Genomic DNA, 18,474 nt, shown 5'->3' with positions numbered 1-18,474 from the left:
CTCTCTCTGTCTCTCTCTGTCTGTCTCTCTCTGTCTCTCTCTCTGTCTCTCTCTATCTCTCTCTCTCTCTCTTTCTCTCTCTGTATTTAGACATGTTCCCCTACTAGTCACGCGAGGGTAACGCCGACTAGTGGTTTATTGGTTTTAAATATTTGTGGTCTGCAGATTGATTGGTTTTATGAGTGTGTGTTAACTGTTGGATCAGTATTGTCCTTTGTGTGTACATACTATACCTTGCTTTTTACCCTTAGTCTTAGCTATTTTTGTTTACCTATGGCTTTCGTGTCGGTGTGTTTGTTTGTTCGTACTCATAAACTAGTTTGCTATGTTTTTGTTGTTATTTAATGTTTGTTCATTCGTCCTTTTACCCCTTTTATGAATGATGCAGAAATTGTTGTTTTACCTTGTCTATAAGGCTTTTATTAGCTAATGATAATAAAGTGTCAAAGCGTCAAAGCGTCTCTCTCTGTCTCTCTCTCTGTTTCTCTCTCTGTTTCTCTCTCTCTGTCTCTGTCTCTGTCTCTCTCTCTCTCTCTCTCTCTCTCTTTCTCTCTCTCTCTGTCTGTCTCTCTCTGTCTCTCTCTCTCTCTCTCTCTCTCTCTCTCTCTCTCTCTCTCTCTCGAACCATAAGTGAAGAGCTTCTCTAGCTCTATTGAGAGTGAATGCGCAGACCGCAGACTCCATTTAAACGGTCGCGATTCCGTGTCTTGCTCTCTTTGCTTTGCATGACGGTGTTGAATACGTAACAGCCGTCATATAAACTCGTAACGAACGAACACACTGGGTTGACTGACCGATTTTTGTTTTGCTTCTTACGCATGTACCTCGTACCCCTGTAACTATCAGACAGCCATACCGAGCTCTGTTTTGATGAATGGAACACCACCACCACCACTCCCACCTACGTGATGGTTTGATGGTTGTCACAGGATTAGGCCAAAAAAAAAAATTGTCTGTTTAGGGTAACATGACCAAAAAAAGTAGGGTCGGTAGGTAGGTAAATTTTTTTTTTTTTTTGTGTGTGTGTAAATGCTATGTTGGCTGAACATTCACTTCTTATATTTGATGAATACATGTTTCAAAACTAACGTATAAATAAAACAGAGAGAAAGGGAGAGAAAGAAACGCCAAATGTCTCTTTTTAGCATTTTTACCTCTTTTTTTATTTTTTTTTTTTTTTTGAAATCAAAAAAAAGTTTTTGGGTCGGCGCCAAATCGATAGGGTCGGTCGGGTTACCCTAAACAGACAATTTTTTTTTTTTTGGCCTTATACACGACCTACATTTTTCTTTTCTTCTTGAATAAAGAGAGACGCAAAGGCTTCATTTTCCGACATCGACGAATAACTGTATACTCAACTCACCCACCAGTGTCGAGTAGATCCAAGAAGCTTTAAGGGAATACTTCTGTCAATATGTTTTAATCTATGGAATATGTTCATAAGCATTTCTGCGTGCTATGTTTTTGTGTGTTTTTCTTTATGTTACTATTGTATCAAGGTCAAATGATTGCAGAACTTGTTTAAATCAACATGTTTTAATAACTGCATGCCTTAGATGCCAGTTACAGTCGAGTGCCAAACCGGTTTGAAGAACACCATGAATAATACACAGTGCATGTTGACGAAGATTTTTAGTGAACACAAAACCGCCACAGAGTTGATCGCGAACTGGTCTTTGTGTCGAGCTAGTTATTCACCATGAAATGTAGATCACAGTGACATAAATTGCGGTGGCGAAATTCCGGCAGCAGGTTTATTGCAATACAGTTACCCCCCCCCCCCCTGCCCTCCCCCCCCCCTTTTTTTTAATACCCCCCGATTAAAGACTTGCCCAGGTTTAAGACCTTGTTTTCTCAGAATTCAATATGATATGTAAATTTTCCTCTATTTTAATACTCCCTCTCTTTTAAATGTTTTTTCCCGGATTTATATAAGGGAGGTTAAACTGTACTATGTCAACAAGTTTGCCTGCAACTCTAAAGACGAAATGCAGCTGCTCTACCTTCAAGAAATGAGAAACAGGTCATTGCCTTTGATCAGTACAACCCTACAGCCGAGACGACCCTTCAAAGCTGAGTCGGGCAAAGAGAAACGTACGCCAGAAACTCACTAATCCACAAAGCCAGCAATAATGATTACTGATCAATGGCCACAGAAACAAACACAAAACAAGAAGACTAGTAACTAATGACATGGAACACTGGGTGTATGGCAGAACATGTCACCAACAGAAACAACAAACACACACAAAAACATCCGAACCAGGTCGACTGCTAACTCTAAAAACCAACGATCCAATAACATTTAAAGGCCAAGTCCTTCTCGTGAAAAGGGTTCAACTCACTATTTCACATCTGGTCAGGGTTTTACACGAGAAAAGACCATCCCTCCACTTGGTCACATACCACAAATCAACACCCTGGCTGCTAGCTGTGGTCAGTTGGACTTTTTTTATGAAATAATTTCATAAAAAGCAACTAGTGGCGTTTACTGAGTTGATTCATACAAAAATTCAGACTGTGCACAAAGAGCACCACGGCTGTTATGTTTTGGTACCAGACCAAGTGGACGGATGGTGAGATCTGAGATGGTGAGATCTGAGATGGTGAGATCTGAGATGGTGAGATCTGAGATGGTGAGATCTGAGATGGTGAGATCTGAGATGGTGAGATCACGTGTTTTCACGGGAAGGAGCGGGCCTTTAAGAAGCGTTCCAATAACTAACCCCATTCTTGTTTGTTGATTGGGGGATGAGCAACAACAAGACTTACCTTTTAAGGAATACACACAACGTTCAAGGATAGATAAACACCACCAGCAATCCCATGATATTCCATGAGCTTCGAGACCTGGACAGTTCTAACTCTTCAGTCAGTCTGTATAACTCCATGAGGTTGGAAGTCCGAGCAGTTCTAACTCTTCAGTGCGATGGCTGATCGAACGAAAGCGTCACCAGGCATTGTAACGGGTGGAGCTATTCACCCGCCGCAAAATCATTGACCGTTATCGATTTATCATCCGTTTCCCTTGCCCCTTTTGAAAGGAACCATCCGCGGGGAGACTGGGCTCGATCGGCGCTGTGTGAAGGCTTAGGCAAAACTGAATCGAGTCACCCTGGCAAAAGCATGCATGTCGGGCATAGTTCGATCGGTGATAAGCTCACCTGTTCTCCCTTTCCGAACGCTGTCAGAGCCAGACACAGTGGCATGGTTTAGAATACTTGGAGGGAGGAGGACCTGCGAAATGTTTTTCAAGGAAAAAGTTTGATAGTGCACGTACAATCAATAATTTGTTTCATCTGTCCTTCTCCTTAAGAGATAGCCGTCACAGCACTGACACGGATTGCATTTGAACAGCTTTGGATCGGAAGGGGATGCTAGATTGGAAACAGGCCATGCTCAGTGCTCTTTTTCTGAAGCAAGTAACCTGCTCAAAATCATGGCGTGGGTGCTTCAAGCAATGATTAGTTCACCTGTCCCTATATCCCGAGAGCTATCAAAGCGGGAGGACTGGGGAGGAGGGGGGGGGGTCAGGAGGAAGAGAATAATTATTACCTCGGAAACAGAGAGCTGGGAGATGTTTTGCAAGATAAAAAGTATTTTCTAAAAGCTGTTGATTGTTAATCTCTTCTTTTTTTTGGGGGGGGGATGTTCAATTTATTTAAAGGTCACTTGTTCATTTGAAAGATGTAAAAACTAGTCTGTCACGGTTTTGGAATACTAGGATGGGGGTGGGGGTATCACCTGGGAAACTGAGGGGAACGGAGAATTATTCCGCAAGTAAAACAATCTTTTCTCTGTGCTCTCTGCCTGAAGCATGTCATCTGCGCAAAATGATAGCAAGCATACGTTCAATCAATGACTTTAGTTCACATGTCCTTCTGTTCGGAGAGCTGTAAAGGTAAACAAGTCGCGTAAGGCGAAAATACAACATTTAGTCAAGCTCAGTCGAACTCACAGAATGAAACTGAACGCATTTCATTTTTTTCCGCAAGACCGTATTGTCTGGATTTTTGGATTGTTAATTTCACTGCCTTTGCCACGAACGGTGGACAGACGATGCTACGAGTGGTAGCATCGTCTGTCCACCGCTCGTGGCAAAGGCAGTGAAATTAACAATCCAGAAAAGCGCGGCAGCGGTTGCGCTGAGGAGGATAGCACGCTTTTCTATATCTCTATTCTTTTTAACTCTCTGAACGTGTTTTTAATCCAAACATATCATATCTATATGTTTTTGGAATCAGGAACGGACAAGGAAAATTTAAGTTTAATCATAATTTTTATATTTTTAATTTTCAGAGCTTGTTTTTAATCCAAATATAACATATTTATATGTTTTTGGAATCAGAAAATGATGAAGAATACGATAAACGTAATTTTGGATCGTTTTATAAAAACATAATTTTAATTACAATTTTCAGATTTTTAATGACCAAAGTCATTAATCAATTTTTAAGCCTTCAAGCTGAAATGCAATGCCAAAGTCTGGCCTTCGTCGAAGATTGCTTGGCCAAAATTTCAATCAATTTGATTGAAAAATGAGGGTGTGACAGTGCCGCCTCAACTTTTACAAAATGCCGGATATGACGTCATCAAAGACATTTATCGAAAAAAAACAAAAAAACAAAAACGTCTGGGGATATCATACCCGGAAACTCTCATGAAACATTTCATAAAGATCGGTCCAGTAGTTTACTCTGAATCGCTCTACACACACACACACAAACACACACACACAGACACACACACACAAACACACACACACACACACATACACCACGACCCTCGTCTCGATTCCCCCCTCTATGTTAAAACATTTAGTCAAACTAGGGAAACTAGGGAGTTGGAGAGGGGAGGGGGAGGGGCTGTTACCTTGGAAACGGAGCGAGAATGAACAAATTCTTCTGAAGCAAAAACGCCCTTTCTCAATGAATTTTCTTCTTCGTTGAAACGTATAATTATATATAGACAGCGACAGAAAATTCGTTTAAAAAATGCAAAAGGTACATTCAAATCGTTCTGCTAAATCCTATCTTCACTACTTTGGCATTACTCTCTCTCTCTCTCTCTCTCTCTCTCTCTCTCTCTCTCTCTCTCTCTCTCTCTCTCTCTCTCTCTCTCTCTCTCTCTCTCTCTCTCCCCCCCCTCTCCTCTCTCTCTCTCTCTCTCTCTCTCTTTCGCACTCTCTCTCTCTCTCTCTCTCTCTCTCCTCCTCTCCTCTCTCTCTCTCTCTCTCTCTCTCTCTCTCTCACTCTCTCTCTCTCCCTCTTTCGCAATATCCTTTTAATATGCACTTGCCATGGCGTTGCATAGCAAGAAACACACACACCCCTCCATCCACAACACCCTCCATCCACCTCTAACCTGTTCCTGACTTCGCTCCAACATTGAACGACATTTCTTTTAAACCGTTACACTTTTTCCCTGGGTCTGTTTACACCACCTGTGGCCGTTGTCCATATAGTCGTTGCGCCTTCGCTCCATATCTCTCCTGTCTTGGTTCGATAATCCACTCAAAAAATACGCGCGCCCAAATCAATAAGCTGTTGCTAGAACATGTCTGAATGCAATAGATTAGGAGCGAATAAGGTGGAGGGAGTGGAACAGGTTCAGAAAAGAGTGGGCCCAAAGTTTAGAGACACAGTCGAGAGTGGGTAGTTGAAAGGATTAAAGCGGTGTCTTATTTTACACTTTCGTCCTTTGCCTTACAACAGAACGTATCACAGGTGTTTGTACTGTTGAAACGCTTGGTTTGATAATCCACTCAAAACGCACACGCACTAATTCAAATTACGGTGCTGTTCTCAAGCCTCGGGTTTCGGTCTTTGGCGCATACTTTTTGTTTTTGTTGATCTGACACATTGTTCTGACCCTTTGACTGTCCGATGGTTTTGACATGCAAGAAGCCTTCTGGCACAACGATTTTATTGTAGCCGGGACTTTGGGACCTATTATTACATATCTTCTATCTAGGTTCAACTGACCTATTGTCATCAGAGCCTGGGAACAACACTGCTATTAGCTGTTGCCTCAGAAGAGTCTCGATTCCACAGATTAGGGGTGGAGTGGGGGAGGGGGGCCTGCCTCAGAGACGTCTGGATTCAAGGGTGTAGAATCTATGTAAAAGGGCAACAGGAGTGACCAATAAATTATTGGTGCCCATGGAGCAATTGGATAGTACGTGTAGTACATCGTCATGATTTCCACATATACAGGGCCTTTTAATTATAATCACATACCACCGTGGTCCTTTTTAAGACCACAATACATCTGAGAAAATCAAGTTTGAAAATTATAGGGAGTACATTTACTGAGGTTATGTACAGAAAATATATAAAAGGAAGGTCTAACAAAGGGAGTAGTAGTCTTAAAACGGTGGGGATTAAAATAGCGGTTTGTCTCTACATGTATAATATCAGTAAGCTTTGTTAGGATGATATGGGACTTTGTGCTCTGACTCATTACCGGCAATCAACTTCAAGTGTCTCCGAAAACGTGTGTTTTTTCTTTTCTTTTTTCCCAACGATACTTCTGTCCTTTCCTCACTCTTGCCTTGGACAGCCCCTTCCAGAAGGAACGAATAAACACGGGAATTTCTGTCGCTATGCACCATAACTTATCACATAGTATTCATGGTTCCGCCCAAGTCATTGATATATCGCACTGGCAAAAACAGAATTGACCAAGAGTCTTCACTCAAACTGAATCCTGAAGGATCGAGTGTTTAAAATACAAGGGAACCCCCCATTCAAGACCCCCAATTTAAGACTTCCTCTTTAAGACTTTACCTTTTCAGATGTTCTGTTCATTACCTGTGTAAATGTACCTCCATTGTAAGACTTCCTCGTGTTTAAGACCTGATTTTCTCAGATGTTGGGGGTCTTAAAAAGGGGGTTCCACTGTACCCTGATCACGACCAGAAGACGCTCTGTAGTTCCACTGTATCCTGATCACGACCAGAAGACGCTCTGTAGTTCCACTGTACCCTGATCACGACCAGAAGACGCTCTGTAGTTCCACTGTATCCTGATCACGACCAGAAGACGCTCTGTAGTTCCACTGTATCCTGATCACGACCAGAAGACGCTCTGTAGTTCCACTGTACCCTGATCACGACCAGAAGACGCTCTGTAGTTCCACTGTATCCTGATCACGACCAGAAGACGCTCTGTAGTTCCACTGTATCCTGATCACGACCAGAAGACGCTCTGTAGTTCCACTGTATCCTGATCACGACCAGAAGACGCTCTGTAGTTCCACTGTGCCCTGATCACGACCAGAAGACGCTCTGTAGTTCCACTGTACCCTGATCACGACCAGAAGACGCTCTGTAGTTCCACTGTACCCTGATCACGACCAGAAGACGCTCTGTAGTTCCACTGTGCCCTGATCACGACCAGAAGACGCTCTGTAGTTCCACTGTACCCTGATCACGACCAGAAGACGCTCTGTAGTTCCACTGTTCCCTGATCACGACCAGAAGACGCTCTGTAGTTCCACTGTGCCCTGATCACGACCAGAAGACGCTCTGTAGTTCCACTGTACCCTGATCACGACCAGAAGACGCTCTGTAGTTCCACTGTACCCTGATCACGACCAGAAGACGCTCTGTAGTTCCACTGTACCCTGATCACGACCAGAAGACGCTCTGTAGTTCCACTGTGCCCTGATCACGACCAGAAGACGCTCTGTAGTTCCACTGTACCCTGATCACGACCAGAAGACGCTCTGTAGTTCCACTGTGCCCTGATCACGACCAGAAGACGCTCTGTAGTTCCACTGTTCCCTGATCACGACCAGAAGACGCTCTGTAGTTCCACTGTACCCTGATCACGACCAGAAGACGCTCTGTAGTTCCACTGTACCCTGATCACGACCAGAAGACGCTCTGTAGTTCCACTGTACCCTGATCACGACCAGAAGACGCTCTGTAGTTCCACTGTTCCCTGATCACGACCAGAAGACGCTCTGTAGTTCCACTGTACCCTGATCACGACCAGAAGACGCTCTGTAGTTCCACTGTACCCTGATCACGACCAGAAGACGCTCTGTAGTTCCACTGTACCCTGATCACGACCAGAAGACGCTCTGTAGTTCCACTGTGACCTGATCACGACCAGAAGACGCTCTGTAGTTCCACTGTGCCCTGATCACGACCAGAAGACGCTCTGTAGTTCCACTGTTCCCTGATCACGACCAGAAGACGCTCTGTAGTTCCACTGTACCCTGATCACGACCAGAAGACGCTCTGTAGTTCCACTGTACCCTGATCACGACCAGAAGACGCTCTGTAGTTCCACTGTACCCTGATCACGACCAGAAGACGCTCTGTAGTTCCACTGTTCCCTGATCACGACCAGAAGACGCTCTGTAGTTCCACTGTACCCTGATCACGACCAGAAGACGCTCTGTAGTTCCACTGTACCCTGATCACGACCAGAAGACGCTCTGTAGTTCCACTGTGACCTGATCACGACCAGAAGACGCTCTGTAGTTCCACTGTACCCTGATCACGACCAGAAGACGCTCTGTAGTTCCACTGTGACCTGATCACGACCAGAAGACGCTCTGTAGTTCCACTGTACCCTGATCACGACCAGAAGACGCTCTGTAGTTCCACTGTACCCTGATCACGACCAGAAGACGCTCTGTAGTTCCACTGTACCCTGATCACGACCAGAAGACGCTCTGTAGTTCCACTGTACCCTGATCACGACCAGAAGACGCTCTGTAGTTCCACTGTACCCTGATCACGACCAGAAGACGCTCTGTAGTTCCACTGTACCCTGATCACGACCAGAAGACGCTCTGTAGTTCCACTGTACCCTGATCACGACCAGAAGACGCTCTGTAGTTCCACTGTACCCTGATCACGACCAGAAGACGCTCTGTAGTTTCACTGTACCCTGATCACGACCAGAAGACGCTCTGTAGTTCCACTGTACCCTGATCACGACCAGAAGACGCTCTGTAGTTCCACTGTACCCTGATCACGACCAGAAGACGCTCTGTAGTTCCACTGTACCCTGATCACGACCAGAAGACGCTCTGTAGTTCCACTGTCCCCTGATCACGACCAGAAGACGCTCTGTAGTTCCACTGTACCCTGATCACGACCAGAAGACGCTCTGTAGTTCCACTGTACCCTGATCACGACCAGAAGACGCTCTGTAGTTCCACTGTACCCTGATCACGACCAGAAGACGCTCTGTAGTTCCACTGTACCCTGATCACGACCAGAAGACGCTCTGTAGTTCCACTGTACCCTGATCACGACCAGAAGACGCTCTGTAGTTCCACTGTACCCTGATCACGACCAGAAGACGCTCTGTAGTTCCACTGTGCCCTGATCACGACCAGAAGACGCTCTGTAGTTCCACTGTACCCTGATCACGACCAGAAGACGCTCTGTAGTTCCACTGTGACCTGATCACGACCAGAAGACGCTCTGTAGTTCCACTGTACCCTGATCACGACCAGAAGACGCTCTGTAGTTCCACTGTACCCTGATCACGACCAGAAGACGCTCTGTAGTTCCACTGTACCCTGATCACGACCAGAAGACGCTCTGTAGTTCCACTGTGACCTGATCACGACCAGAAGACGCTCTGTAGTTCCACTGTACCCTGATCACGACCAGAAGACGCTCTGTAGTTCCACTGTACCCTGATCACGACCAGAAGACGCTCTGTAGTTCCACTGTACCCTGATCACGACCAGAAGACGCTCTGTAGTTCCACTGTTCCCTGATCACGACCAGAAGACGCTCTGTAGTTCCACTGTTCCCTGATCACGACCAGAAGACGCTCTGTAGTTCCACTGTTCCCTGATCACGACCAGAAGACGCTCTGTAGTTCCACTGTACCCTGATCACGACCAGAAGACGCTCTGTAGTTCCACTGTTCCCTGATCACGACCAGAAGACGCTCTGTAGTTCCACTGTCCCCTGATCACGACCAGAAGACGCTCTGTAGTTCCACTGTCCCCTGATCACGACCAGAAGACGCTCTGTAGTTCCACTGTCCCCTGATCACGACCAGAAGACGCTCTGTAGTTCCACTGTACCCTGATCACGACCAGAAGACGCTCTGTAGTTCCACTGTACCCTGATCACGACCAGAAGACGCTCTGTAGTTCCACTGTACCCTGATCACGACCAGAAGACGCTCTGTAGTTCCACTGTACCCTGATCACGACCAGAAGACGCTCTGTAGTTCCACTGTGACCTGATCACGACCAGAAGACGCTCTGTAGTTCCACTGTACCCTGATCACGACCAGAAGACGCTCTGTAGTTCCACTGTACCCTGATCACGACCAGAAGACGCTCTGTAGTTCCACTGTACCCTGATCACGACCAGAAGACGCTCTGTAGTTCCACTGTTCCCTGATCACGACCAGAAGACGCTCTGTAGTTCCACTGTTCCCTGATCACGACCAGAAGACGCTCTGTAGTTCCACTGTTCCCTGATCACGACCAGAAGACGCTCTGTAGTTCCACTGTACCCTGATCACGACCAGAAGACGCTCTGTAGTTCCACTGTTCCCTGATCACGACCAGAAGACGCTCTGTAGTTCCACTGTCCCCTGATCACGACCAGAAGACGCTCTGTAGTTCCACTGTCCCCTGATCACGACCAGAAGACGCTCTGTAGTTCCACTGTCCCCTGATCACGACCAGAAGACGCTCTGTAGTTCCACTGTACCCTGATCACGACCAGAAGACGCTCTGTAGTTCCACTGTACCCTGATCACGACCAGAAGACGCTCTGTAGTTCCACTGTACCCTGATCACGACCAGAAGACGCTCTGTAGTTCCACTGTCCCCTGATCACGACCAGAAGACGCTCTGTAGTTCCACTGTCCCCTGATCACGACCAGAAGACGCTCTGTAGTTCCACTGTACCCTGATCACGACCAGAAGACGCTCTGTAGTTCCACTGTCCCCTGATCACGACCAGAAGACGCTCTGTAGTTCCACTGTCCCCTGATCACGACCAGAAGACGCTCTGTAGTTCCACTGTACCCTGATCACGACCAGAAGACGCTCTGTAGTTCCACTGTACCCTGATCACGACCAGAAGACGCTCTGTAGTTCCACTGTCCCCTGATCACGACCAGAAGACGCTCTGTAGTTCCACTGTTCCCTGATCACGACCAGAAGACGCTCTGTAGTTCCACTGTGCCCTGATCACGACCAGAAGACGCTCTGTAGTTCCACTGTGACCTGATCACGACCAGAAGACGCTCTGTAGTTCCACTGTACCCTGATCACGACCAGAAGACGCTCTGTAGTTCCACTGTTCCCTGATCACGACCAGAAGACGCTCTGTAGTTCCACTGTCCCCTGATCACGACCAGAAGACGCTCTGTAGTTCCACTGTCCCCTGATCACGACCAGAAGACGCTCTGTAGTTCCACTGTCCCCTGATCACGACCAGAAGACGCTCTGTAGTTCCACTGTACCCTGATCACGACCAGAAGACGCTCTGTAGTTCCACTGTACCCTGATCACGACCAGAAGACGCTCTGTAGTTCCACTGTACCCTGATCACGACCAGAAGACGCTCTGTAGTTCCACTGTCCCCTGATCACGACCAGAAGACGCTCTGTAGTTCCACTGTACCCTGATCACGACCAGAAGACGCTCTGTAGTTCCACTGTACCCTGATCACGACCAGAAGACGCTCTGTAGTTCCACTGTCCCCTGATCACGACCAGAAGACGCTCTGTAGTTCCACTGTCCCCTGATCACGACCAGAAGACGCTCTGTAGTTCCACTGTACCCTGATCACGACCAGAAGACGCTCTGTAGTTCCACTGTACCCTGATCACGACCAGAAGACGCTCTGTAGTTCCACTGTCCCCTGATCACGACCAGAAGACGCTCTGTAGTTCCACTGTTCCCTGATCACGACCAGAAGACGCTCTGTAGTTCCACTGTGCCCTGATCACGACCAGAAGACGCTCTGTAGTTCCACTGTGACCTGATCACGACCAGAAGACGCTCTGTAGTTCCACTGTACCCTGATCACGACCAGAAGACGCTCTGTAGTTCCACTGTACCCTGATCACGACCAGAAGACGCTCTGTAGTTCCACTGTCCCCTGATCACGACCAGAAGACGCTCTGTAGTTCCACTGTCCCCTGATCACGACCAGAAGACGCTCTGTAGTTCCACTGTCCCCTGATCACGACCAGAAGACGCTCTGTAGTTCCACTGTACCCTGATCACGACCAGAAGACGCTCTGTAGTTCCACTGTCCCCTGATCACGACCAGAAGACGCTCTGTAGTTCCACTGTACCCTGATCACGACCAGAAGACGCTCTGTAGTTCCACTGTACCCTGATCACGACCAGAAGACGCTCTGTAGTTCCACTGTACCCTGATCACGACCAGAAGACGCTCTGTAGTTCCACTGTACCCTGATCACGACCAGAAGACGCTCTGTAGTTCCACTGTACCCTGATCACGACCAGAAGACGCTCTGTAGTTCCACTGTGCCCTGATCACGACCAGAAGACGCTCTGTAGTTCCACTGTGACCTGATCACGACCAGAAGACGCTCTGTAGTTCCACTGTACCCTGATCACGACCAGAAGACGCTCTGTAGTTCCACTGTACCCTGATCACGACCAGAAGACGCTCTGTAGTTCCACTGTACCCTGATCACGACCAGAAGACGCTCTGTAGTTCCACTGTACCCTGATCACGACCAGAAGACGCTCTGTAGTTCCACTGTTCCCTGATCACGACCAGAAGACGCTCTGTAGTTCCACTGTGCCCTGACCACGACCAGAAGACGCTCTGTAGTTCCACTGTGCCCTGATCACGACCAGAAGACGCTCTGTAGTTCCACTGTCCCCTGATCACGACCAGAAGACGCTCTGTAGTTCCACTGTACCCTGATCACGACCAGAAGACGCTCTGTAGTTCCACTGTCCCCTGATCACGACCAGAAGACGCTCTGTAGTTCCACTGTACCCTGATCACGACCAGAAGACGCTCTGTAGTTCCACTGTACCCTGATCACGACCAGAAGACGCTCTGTAGTTCCACTGTTCCCTGATCACGACCAGATGACGCTCTGTAGTTCCACTGTACCCTGATCACGACCAGATGACGCTCTGTAGTTCCACTGTTCCCTGATCACGACCAGATGACGCTCTGTAGTTCCACTGTTCCCTGATCACGACCAGATGACGCTCTGTAGTTCCACTGTACCCTGATCACGACCAGAAGACGCTCTGTAGTTCCACTGTACCCTGATCACGACCAGATGACGCTCTGTAGTTCCACTGTTCCCTGATCACGACCAGAAGACGCTCTGTAGTTCCACTGTGACCTGATCACAACCAGAAGACGCTCTGTAGTTCCACTGTTCCCTGATCACAACCAGAAGACGCTCTGTAGTTCCACTGTTCCCTGATCACGACCAGAAGACGCTCTGTAGTTCCACTGTACCCTGATCACAACCAGAAGACGCTCTGTAGTTCCACTGTACCCTGATCACGACCAGAAGACGCTCTGTAGTTCCAATACAATACAATACAATAACTTTATTAATCTCTAAAAGAGAAATTACACTGTGACCTGATCACGACCAGAAGACGCTCTGTAGTTCCACTGTGCCCTGATCACGACCAGAAGACGCTCTGTAGTTCCACTGTGACCTGATCACGACCAGAAGACGCTCTGTAGTTCCACTGTGCCCTGATCACGACCAGAAGACGCTCTGTAGTTCCACTGTGACCTGATCACGACCAGAAGACGCTCTGTAGTTCCACTGTGCCCTGATCACGACCAGAAGACGCTCTGTAGTTCCACTGTGACCTGATCACGACCAGAAGACGCTCTGTAGTTCCACTGTGACCTGATCACGACCAGAAGACGCTCTGTAGTTCCACTGTGACCTGATCACGACCAGAAGACGCTCTGTAGTTCCACTGTGCCCTGATCACGACCAGAAGACGCTCTGTAGTTCCACTGTCCCCTGATCACGACCAGAAGACGCTCTGTAGTTCCACTGTCCCCTGATCACGACCAGAAGACGCTCTGTAGTTCCACTGTACCCTGATCACGACCAGAAGACGCTCTGTAGTTCCACTGTCCCCTGATCACGACCAGAAGACGCTCTGTAGTTCCACTGTGCCCTGATCACGACCAGAAGACGCTCTGTAGTTCCACTGTACCCTGATCACGATCAGAAGACACTCTGTAGTTCCACTGTCCCCTGATCACGACCAGAAGACGCTCTGTAGTTCCACTGTACCCTGATCACGACCAGAAGACGCTCTGTAGTTCCACTGTGCCCTGATCACGACCAGAAGACGCTCTGTAGTTCCACTGTGCCCTGATCACGACCAGAAGACGCTCTGTAGTTCCACTGTGCCCTGATCACGACCAGATGACGCTCTGTAGTTCCACTGTTCCCTGATCACGACCAGAAGACGCTCTGTAGTTCCACTGTACCCTGATCACGACCAGAAGACGCTCTGTAGTTCCACTGTACCCTGATCACGACCAGAAGACGCTCTGTAGTTCCACTGTGCCCTGATCACGACCAGAAGACGCTCTGTAGTTCCACTGTACCCTGATTACGACCAGAAGACGCTCTGTATTTCTGTTTCACTTCAGTGATGATGTCAATGTAGAAATCAAGATAGCAACAAAGAAACTTTTGAGGCGCTTTAAGTACATGTAGTAGTATTGCCACCCGATCGCGGCTGAAATTCACTATTTATCTCTAGCGTCACTGACAAGGTTCTTTGAAAACTATTACAATGAAATAAGGAAAACAAGTTAAGTAGGTTTAATTTGTCATAATAAAACCGGACCTTCACGTGTTCAGTTCATACGAGTACTTGTTAGTTCAGTCGAGGTGAAAAGGGTGAATTGAAAGGGAAGTGAAATTGTGAAAAATACCAACACGAGTCAGAGCAATCAAACCTTACACGTCACAAATTAAAGTGGTAGACCCTACTCAAAAGTATCTGCAAACAGTACCGCCTTTGATATTTGGTATTAAACAGTATTTTATTCGTAAACAGACACATGATAATATAACAACATCATTAAGAAGGAGCACAACAAGTTTAAAACTTATGATAAGTGCTCACATAAACATGCCTGAAATTTCATGGCGGAATATGATCAATGCGACACATTTTTTGAAAAAAGAGAGAAAAAAAAGGAAAAAAAAAGGAGAAAAACAACAAGGAAAACTTAGTTTGAATTATCGAACACAATCTGTGTCAATACCGAAAACGAAAACAAATACAAAACGAGAACGAAAGACACAACAAAATATCAAAAAGTAGATGGGCCCCAAGTAATATATTTAAAGAAAAAACGCCAACAACATCGAATTAAGGTGTCTCAAAGCGGTTTGATTTCTCAATATAGCTTTGGACAACAACAAAAATAGCACTATTTTCAAATATGGAAATGTTTGAATCACCTGTCAGGAGTGTGTCAATATTAACAAATTCTGGAGCTAATGTACCGATTGTTGCGGTTCTTGCATCATTAAACAGGGGACATGATAACAAATAGTGAAGAACAGTTTCAGCAAAATAACCACAAGAACATTCCGGGTTGTTTACTAGGTGGCGATTAAACATATCATATTGTAAATCACTCATTCCAAGTCAATGCAAAACTTCAGTTTTGCGATTTGGGGAATAGTAATATGGTGGAATTGAAATATCAAAAGCTGTGAAATGTCGCTTGAACAGACCAACAGAATCACATTGTTGTATATTTTCAGGCAACTTATTCCAGAGACTAGTTGCAGAAGGAATAAAAGATGACTTGTACAAATCTGATTTACACTGGGGAGTCTTACGCTCTAGTGGGCGTCTGTGATGATATTTCATTGAGATGGTGTCATTTTTTTTACTATGAGATAAGTATTATTGCATTGTAAAATGATGTCAGACAACATATTTATTTAAAGAGAACATGCTGAGCTGTTCCACCTTACACTGAGTGTTGTACATTCTCCTTTGCTATGAATGTCCCAGGTGGAAAGATGGCATTTTTCTGTCAGGGTTCGAAGCACAGACTCTAAAGCCACTGGTACACACATTTTAGACGATGTTGGCGTTCCACACACACGTAAAAATGATAAAGTTTTGGGAGCTCGAAGTTGATGCTGCTCGCTGGTTGCCAGGGGCAGGTAACTCGAGAGAGAGAGCGAGAGAGAGAAAGAGAGAGAGAGACAGAGAGAGAGACAGAGAGAGAGAGAGAGAGACAGCCAGAGAGAGAGAGAGAGAGAGAGACAGCCAGAGAGAGAGAGAGAGAGAGACAGACAGACACAGACAGAGACAGACAGAGACAGAGAGTTTGAGAGAGAGAGACAGCCAGAGAGAGAGAGAGAGAGAGACAGCCACACAGAGAGAGAGACAGAGACAGACAGAGACAGACAGAGACAGACAGACAGACACTGACAGACAGACAGACAGACAGAGAGAGGGAGAGACCGACAGAGAGAGAGATATATAGAGAGAGAGATTGAGAGAGAGAGAGAGAAACACACACACACACACACACACACACAGAGACAGAGAAAGAGGGGGGGCTGGGAGCAAATCAGTTAAAATAACAACAAACTCTCTAAGTCAGACTTTTCGGCGATCTGCGAATGTGCTATACATGTAGAGAGAAGAGGGCAAACTGTTTTCGGTCTCTGTTGTCCAGAAATCCGAGCAGGTAGGACTGTTCCCCACTTGAAGGCAACACTGAGAAATATATTTTGTCCTTCTGACGATTATCATAACAACTTTTCAGGAGTTGCACTCCACAGACATTATCCTATGTTTTGTATTCGCTTCATCGCGGTAACATGGCAACCGACATTGTCGCATCATTCTACCAAATACCACGTCAACAGACACAAAAAAAACAAGTCGCGTAAGGCGAAAATACAACATTTAGTCAAGTAGCTGTCGAACTCACAGAATGAAACTGAACGCAATGCAACGCAGCAAGACCGTATACTCGTAGCATCGTCAGTCCACCGCTCATGGCAAAGGCAGTGAAATTGACAAGAAGAGCGGGGTAGTAGTTGCGCTGAGAAGGATAGCACGCTTTTCTGTACCTCTCTTCGTTTTAACTTTCTGAGCGTGTTTTCAATCCAAACATATCATATCTATATGTTTTTGGAATCAGGAACCGACAAGGAATAAGATGAAAGTGTTTTTAAATTGATTTCGAAAATTTAATTTTGATCATAATTGTTATATTTTTAATTTTCAGAGCTTGTTTTTAATCCAAATATAACATATTTATATGTTTTTGGAATCAGAAAATGATGGAAAATAAGATGAACGTAAATTTGGATCGTTTTATAAAAACAATAATTTTTTTACAATTTTCAGATTTTTAATGACCAAAGTCATTAATTAATTTTTAAGCCACCACCCTGAAATGCAATACCGAAGTCCGGGCTTCGTCGGAGATTACTTGACCAAAATTTCAACCAATTTGGTTGAAAAATGAGAGCGTGACAGTGCCGCCTCAACTTTCACGAAAAGCCGGATATGACGTCATCAAAGACATTTATCAAAAAAATGAAAAAAACGTCTGAGGATATCATACCCAGGAACTCTCATGTCAAATTTCATAAAGATCGGTCCAGTAGTTTAGTCTGAATCGCTCTACACACACACACAGACAGACAGACAGACACACACACATACACCACGACCCTCGTCTCGATTCCCCCCTCTATGTTAAAACATTTAGTCAAAACTTAACTAAATGTAACAACTGAGAAACAAAAGACGAAATCCTCTGATGCGTACTGATATTGTCCGTTTATACCGCGGAACCGTGACGACTAAACCGGTTTTTCCCCACTTTTTGTTTCATGCTGATAACTAGCTTGTTTTCTTGCGAAGAAGTTTCATTTTGTGTTTGGTAGTCCTTCTCTCTTAGGTTAACCGTTAGGCCTAATTAGAGTGAAATAGCTTTGATAGACATTCAGCAAAAATTAAATACAGAAAAAATCACAAAGGGTCCATATTAGGAGCCTGGGCGCCTAATATGGACCAGTGAAGCGGCCTTCACGAATCACTGTAAAAAGCCCCCTATATTTCAAAATAACATGATACAACTTAGTGTACAAGTCAGCCTAATTAAAATATGCTCTAGATTTATCTGTTTCGGGTTGATGAGAGCATTATTTGAAGCACACCAGGAAACTAAAGAAGCTTATCAAAAACAGAGTGAAAATAAGTGAAATTATCAACTTCCACGAAAAGAAGACTTTTTGTTGCATTTTTTTTAAATCTTGAGGGCTAGTTATAGGTTATTTCCAGCAAGCTTCTTAATGAATTAATGAAAATAGCCTTTAGCTTTTATTTTCTTCGATTTGTTGAAGGTGGTCCATATTAGGGGACTCGCACATACTTTGAGATTTTGCTATTATTTTTTGTTTGCAGAAGAAACTCGGGGTCAACACTGCTAAA

General features: G+C 45.6%; 1 protein-coding gene across 3 annotated transcripts in view; it reads right to left on the bottom strand.

The window, feature by feature from the left end:
- LOC138957614 (UDP-glucuronosyltransferase 2C1-like) overlaps nt 1–18,474 on the bottom strand; it is an 87,918-nt gene that overhangs the window by 25,661 nt on the left and 43,783 nt on the right. The window contains exon 1 of one of the 3 annotated variants that reach the window (XM_070328717.1): nt 2,773–3,420. The exons of the other annotated variants lie outside the window; for them this stretch is intronic. The gene's annotated coding sequence lies outside the window, so the exon portion shown is untranslated. Of the gene's footprint in view, nt 1–2,772; nt 3,421–18,474 lie in introns of those variants that run through there. 3 annotated transcript variants of the gene reach the window in all.

The sequence above is a fragment of the Littorina saxatilis genome, linkage group LG2, assembly GCF_037325665.1.
Source record: "Littorina saxatilis isolate snail1 linkage group LG2, US_GU_Lsax_2.0, whole genome shotgun sequence".
NCBI lineage: Eukaryota > Metazoa > Mollusca > Gastropoda > Littorinimorpha > Littorinidae > Littorina > Littorina saxatilis.
The sequence above is the reverse complement of the archived record's forward strand: the minus strand, read 5'-3'. Positions and strand labels throughout refer to the sequence as shown.